Here is a 7,672-nt window from a genome sequence, read left to right on the forward strand (position 1 = left end):
TTATTGTGAGAATGACCACTGAATTCGTATGTATGAGAGTGACCACAGAATTCTTTATAATGAGAGTTATTACTGCATTCTTTAGTAGGAGAGTGACCACTAGATTCTTTAGTAGGAGAGTGACCACTAGATTCTTTAGTAGGAGAGTGACCACTAGATTCTTTAGTAGGAGAGTGACCACTAGATTCTTTAGTAGGAGAGTGACCACTAGATCCTTTAGTAGGAGAATGACCACAGAATTCTTTAGTAGGAGAGTGACCACAGAATTCTTTATTGTGAGAATGACCACTGAATTCGTATGTATGAGAGTGACCACAGAATTCTTTAGTATGAGAGTTATTACTGAATTCTTTAGTGGGAGAGTGACCACTGAATTTAGTGTGAGATCTAGAATGACCACAAAATTCTTTAGTATGAGAGTGACCACTGAATTCTTTAGTGTGAGAGAGACCACTAGATTCCTTATGGTGAAAATGACCACTGAATTTAGTGTGAGATCTTGAGTGACTACAGATTTCTTTAGTATGAGAGTGACCACTGAATACATTCGAATGAGATTGACCTGTTTTTTTCTTTTTTTAAGTATATTATTAACATATCACATGGCGTCTTTTGGCCACTAAAAATTTTTTTTTTAAATTTTTTTTTGGCACTTCATTGTACATTCAGTCTTTTTTTATTCAGATTGAGATTGCATTGTTCATATTTTAAAACGATATTTCAAGAAAGACCTATCAAATGCTTAAGCAATCTTAGAACCGTTGAATGCTCTTTTTTTTTTTTTTTTACAAAATTATGAATATCTATTCTGTCCTTGTATGACATTGGCTGTTTAAAAAAAACCATGAAACCCAGTAAAAACAAATTCCATGAATAGTGAAATAATGACTCATATATAGCTTATATTTAACAATATTTATCCCTACTAAAAGTCCTTGAATTGGCATAGTTAAAATGACAATAATTAGAAGTTGTGGTGTTGGCCCTTCAAGGGAGACAACTCTAATGTGCATGACGGATATTAACACATGTAATTAAAGTCATACTTGTAATTCCATTCCCACCAAAAAAAAACCCCTTTTTTTCAATTTCATTTCATCACATTATAATAAAAATAAAACTATTTTCAAAGTAACCTTACATCATGTAAACATTTTTGATTATTTTCTGATTCAGTGATCTTGATGTTTTTAAAATTATGAAATGTGTTTATTATTCCATGTATTTGCCATCAATGTATTTTAATGTGAAGTGTATTTATTGAATTTTGTATTTTCTTTGTCATTGATGTATTTAGATATAAAATGTATTTATTGATTATTGTATTTAACAAACAGATAAGAAAGAGAATAAATAAGATATGAAAGTGGGCGGGGGTTGGGAATTGAAATGAAATACTGATGTGAAATACTGATGTGAAATACTGATGTGAAATATTTTTGTACTTTTTAAAACTGCATTGTGTATATTTTCTCTCCGTCCATTGTCATACTTTTGTAACCTTTCAGATATCAAATTTAACAGTCCCTCCAACTCTGCCACAAAATGGACCCTATCTTGTATGTATATATACATAAATTTTATTAGTGTCCGTCAGTCATTTTAGCAACCATTGATAAAATCAATCACTCCAGAGCCTTGTTGACAGAACAAACCACAAGGTTCCTCTGTAGTTCACGTAGATCTGTCATTACAGTCATTCAAGCCTGAAAATTGGTTGTGAATTTTTGTATTATTTCCTTGCAGTTTAATTGTTGACATATATTTTCATACTTTATTATGGTATTTGACTAAATATTGATGCAATAATATATGTTTTAATATATTGACTTAATTCAAACTCAGTCATTTTTTGAGTCAGAAACGTTCACATTTAGGAAATTGTCTTTTAAAATTCTAAAAAAAAAAAAAAAAAAATTAAACCATTCCTGCACCTGGTTGATAAAATCGTTAATGCTTTTGGTGAATTTGGATAGTTTTAATAAGATAAAAATTGAAGACTTACCTTGCAACCGATTATTAAGGTGATAAATATAACAATCATGATTTCTATGTTACAGAAAATAAACCTACTTAACAAGCATGGTTTATTAATAATTTAAAAGTTACTTTTAAGGATTTTTTTTTTTTATAAAAAGAAATATTCCAAATTGCATTATTCTTTTTATAATTCTATCATGGAAGATGATGATGAAGACTGTGACAGCGTATTAATATTAACAATAAGTGTTTCAGTTTCAATAAAATCAATTAAAACCGTTTGACTTACAACTAACAACTATTAATTTTTTTTACATGTATGTAATTGTTATACATGTAATATTGGCAGAGATCTCAGTATATGAATGTAGTACTTGGATGTTGCATATGAAACATACATCATTGGAAGACATATTGACATTACTGTATCGCACACTGGATATTTATAATGAATAGATGTGGAACAAAACATGATATAACACAGCTATGGAAAGGGTTATTATAAACAATATTTGTACAGCCGTATGTATAAAGTCATCTTGTCAGCTGTAAAAAAAATGTGCCATGTTTTATAAAAGATCTGGTTTAGCAAAGACACTGATATCTAAATTTAGCTTTGTCATGCACTGTTACAGGTTTGCATCAATGTGGAAACATCATGATTTTTATTGAATGTTGAACAAAATTTTTTTTGCATGAATGTCTTGTAATGTCATTTTTGTTGTACAATGAAAATGATTGAAGAAACTCTATGTGTTTAATATTCTTTATTCTGGGATATTGTAATTGTCTCCTTTTAGCCAGTTACCCAATATCATCACAAAATTCCACCATAGTGTCTATTTTCTGTATTCCCCACATTTGTTTTTAGAATTCATTTCAATTCTGCATAAATTATTGGTCTCGAACCTTTGAGACAAGAGGGATGGGGACCAATATGTAAGTTAGACCAAATCTTAACAGCCTTTCTTTTTTACTAGGAATCCCTTGATTCTGTCCCAATTTGGTCTGAAACAACTTTGGGTGTAAAATGTTGGCTGTCTGGCAATGGGGTTGGGAGCAAATATTGGAAATGGAATACATTTAAAATTCGGTTATTTCATAATACCTTATTGTTGCTACATAGAAGATACAGACAGACAGACAGAAGGAGGATAGACAGACAGATACTGAATAAGCAGCATCTGGCTCTTCAGAGACATGTTTCTAAGATCATAGAAATGAAAAAAAAACATATAAATTGAACAGATATCTGAGAGAGGCAGCTAAGCACAATGTATTTATATGTGATTGATAAATATTAAATATCTCTCCCAGCTAATGATCTATAAAGCCAATTTGTGTAAAATGATCTAGTTACTTGGTACAAATTGTTGTTTTTAAATCTTGAAGTTGGATATCATCACGATCGCAGTGCTTAAATATCTATAAATTTCATTAACTTTGTCCAGGGACGTTTCGACTTGATTATAACTAAACGGCCTAGCAACATAGCCTCCAATGAGCAAAAATAGAGGTATTTGTAATTAAAAAAGACATTGTATATTCAATTTTTTTCATTATGAAAAAGTAAATCATTTAAATTGGTTTCTGACTTACCAGGCAGAAGGGGGAGAAGACCTTACCATAATTGATCCAACAAATTGAATAGTACATAGTGAATAGACCACGTGACTGCACGGCACGGTAGCCCTTTTTCATACTTTGAAATAACTGGTATGTGAAGCAGCTATTTGAGAAACCTATCCAGAATGTAACAGAGATATCAGACACATTCGGAAACAAAACGCCCATTTTATGAGAAAAAAATCCATGTCTCTTCAATTTGCATAGACTGTCATACTCTACTCAGTATTGTTATTCGGTAACATTTAAGGGTACATCTGTTCTTGCAAGTGTAACCCATCGTAAGGTCAAAATATTGCCATCACGATCTGTATGTAGTTTTCTGCCCATTACTTTTCTTTGCTAACGTCTCTTTTAGTGTTAGATGTTAAATAATAGTTGATATATTTTTCATCGGTCGCAAGACTAATGAGATTAGTTAATATTGCTTAACGTCCTGTTCATAGATAGGGTCAATTCAAATTCAGCAAAACTAGAGCAAAATATAAACAAATATTTACACGGTTAGTCCTGCAAAAGTACGCGCTCGTGTTTCGCACGTGTGTTTGAGGAAAATGGCATTTTTCTTCATAATTGTGTCTCTGCAAGTGCATTTTCATGCGAGAATATTTTTTTTTAAATGTTTTATGAACAAACACGATGTTTTGGAAATATTTATCAAAAGAAATTTATACTATGTTGCGAATTACGATTTCGAGATAACCTTCTTTTATTTACGAACTTATGTCTTTGATGCTGAAATTGACAACTTTATAAAAATACATTTTCACTGAAATTATGAAATCAGGGTGTCGGAAAGGTGTAAAATTATTTTTCGGAAAAGAAAAAAACAGTAGTTGAGCTAGATAAGAAATTATACGGGGGCAGGCTCCTATGGAGAATTAACATTACTGGAAACAGGCCCTTTACGATTTGTTTTGCATTAGCCTTCATGTAATAGTCAGGTATTGAAGCCAATTTTACAGTGCTATCACAATAAAATATACTGCAGAGATCCATACAATACCTGATCAAATAAGGTATCAATTAGGATGTGAATCTTTCACATCCTAATTGTGATGAAGTGATGAAGTTGAAACAATTATAAAAAGACCGAATGATAAATGTTACTTTAACAACGACAAGAGACTTAGAATTAGGAAAAGTAAAAGGCATAAAACGATAAATAAGTGAATGAATAAATTAAAACATTACCAAAACAGCAACACTGGCGTTCACGAAATGGCCTCACCATTTCAGTGGTCAGTAATGCAAAGGAATACAATTTTAGAAGTTAAAGATACAGAAGCAAATTGGACCATTCCGAGACGTAAAAGGAGAGAAAAAACAAAACGCAAAAATAAATTGTGAATAATATGATTTGAAACTAAAACTTAAACATTTGACAATATTATCGTTCATTTTGTAGAAAAAAAGCTAAAATACTTAGCAATCATATCTTCACAATTTCAACAACAGATAAACAAAATGATGATGTACCAGGTTTAATTGAAGTTCCGACTTTTAAATTGAACCCTTTCTGGTTAAATAGTTGTAGAACAGAATACAACTGACCACCTGTAATTAATAGACGAATATAAATCAGCTGGTCAAGATAATATGTCTCCTACTTTGAGACTGGTCTTATCTACATTATTTGTTAGATGATCCTCCATTAATAGAATCATGTTGTCATCCTTACACCTGAAAATGTTGTACCAATATAGGAAGGAAAATGTCCGGAGAGCGATCAATTTAGCTACATAGAATAATTAATATATTATCTACAAATCTACTGTTTGCCAGCTTCTGTCAGTATTTAACATTATTGTTAGTCAACTATGTAGATAAAGATAAATATTAATTTATTTTTTGAGCATTGGTTTTGAAAAAGGTCTGGTGTAAGAGATTGATGTATACATTGGACAACAAAATGAAATTAGAAATAATGGTTTATAAATAACATTAAAGCAGGAAGCAGAGTACTTATGAAGTTATTTTATTTTACTTATCAAATGTTGGAATCTGGAGTACTTTAGGGCTCAGTCCTTGGGTCTTATCTATTTCATTAATACTTAAACGATCTGACAGATGAGGTAGGGTGTAATGTAAATATATCTGAGGACGACATATCATATGTTATTTATTTATAATAAACATATGTCAGCTATTTGTCTTCATAAAGATTACAAAAAATATCTGTAAGTGTTGGTTGGTTTGGAGTTTCATGTCTCTGCAGTACATTTATGGTAATATGAAGCGTTTACAAATTTGAATAACATAACCAAATTGACGAGTTTGTCTCCTGCTAAATACCTAAATCTTCTTATCACGAAAGCTGAAATATAAGGTCAAAATTAATGATAATGCCTCGTGAGATCTTTTTGAATTAAAAATATAGTTGAACCGCAGATAGTGACACGGGTTCATCAGAATTTCCTTTCATTTCTACCGGTGTAGAATTTGTTTGTCCAGAGCTGTAAATCAATGTTAACTGAATGTGAATTAAACAAGGGACATATGGGATCTGGGTACGATTTATGCAAATTAAGTAAATCATGCATTAAATTTAATATCTCCTGAAATTTTTATCAAGGATATATTCATATATGTTCTTTTTAATTCATTGTTAGCCTGGTATACAGGTAACTTATATAATTCACAATAAGAAATATTCGTATTGAGCAAAACGGGGATACATGAACACTCGTATACTACACCTTTAACTTGACGGTGCGCGGTTGAATATTTTAGTTTGCTTGGTAATTGCAATAATAGATATCTATTGGTGCGGCGCACACGATTCCAACACAACAACAAAAGACGCTTACTGTAACCCCTGGTCTTGTAATACATGTCTCTATGCAACTGTTCTTCCTATTCATTTTTTTTATTTACCTGAATTTATATGGCCGATGTTGTCGAAGCAAAAGAGGGTTTCCCGTCCGGAAAATCTGGTTGTCAACTGATTTCAATTTTCAAAGTCCATCGATTTTCGTTTTGATTAAGAAGTTATCGAAAAGACGGTATACACGGAATGTCGGTATATTCTTGTCATCTTTAAGTAGAACACTACAGACTTTGTAAATTAACACACACAGCAGCAAAAGAATTAGTGTTTCTATCTAAAGAACAATTTCCATTCTTTTGCCAGAAACAAAAAAAAAAAAAAAAAAAAAACAAGAACACACCAACAAGTCACCACAATCAACTCAAGTTCAATAGAACAAGGGCAAATATGTACAAAAGAAAGATTTACACGTAGATTCCTGAAAAAGTACAAGAACAGGACAAGGTGTTCCGGAAGAGCAAGCGTCTCTTGCGTCCTCGACCATACCCTCAATCTAAGTCTTTGTCCAATCCATATTAAGTTATGTTAGATACTTAAATAAGAACAATGTATACAACAACGGAACCAACATACAACCTAACAAGAATCAGACAAGACAACGTCATATCACACAAACAAAGAGAATACTTCTCAATAAGATCATTGTGACGACCGTAAAACTTCCACATAATCTCTTGAGACCCCGCGTTAGGAGTTTGTCGGTTGACGACTTCTAGCACGAAAATCATGATAACGGAAACAGGGCCTTGAATCGAAAGAAATAGTGTCAACACACTGAAGTATACTGCCGGAGACACCCCATCCGGTCACGTTATACTGTTAGTGTTCAAGCCAGTCATTACACCACCATAATATCTCGAACCGTAAGGTGTAGTAACTGTCATCTTTAAAAGACTCTGGTAGGAGGACGATCCCAAACGCTTTCCTACCCGGAACGAGCGCTCAACTGAAGGCAGAAACAGGAAGAAACGTTTGTTTAAAAAACAAGAAAGTATCGATTCCCAATGTACTCAACACTTGAACCATATATGAAGCTACATTTTATGTAAACCTTTATATGAATATTTAAGAGAAACCGACATACTGATATGTCCGTACTGTTGCTCTCTACATTTGTTTGTCTACGAGATAAAGGTGTTGCCACATTTGTACGTTTAATAATGAAACAATTTGCTGTCATTAGATAATGTTAACAGACAGGCCTTTCGAACCTTTATGGACACAAAACCTTTTTAA

The sequence above is a fragment of the Ylistrum balloti genome, unplaced genomic scaffold (assembly GCF_031769215.1).
Source record: "Ylistrum balloti isolate Yb309-2 unplaced genomic scaffold, AGI_CSIRO_Ybal_v1 Utg370386, whole genome shotgun sequence".
In the NCBI taxonomy this organism is placed as follows: Eukaryota; Metazoa; Mollusca; class Bivalvia; order Pectinida; family Pectinidae; genus Ylistrum; species Ylistrum balloti.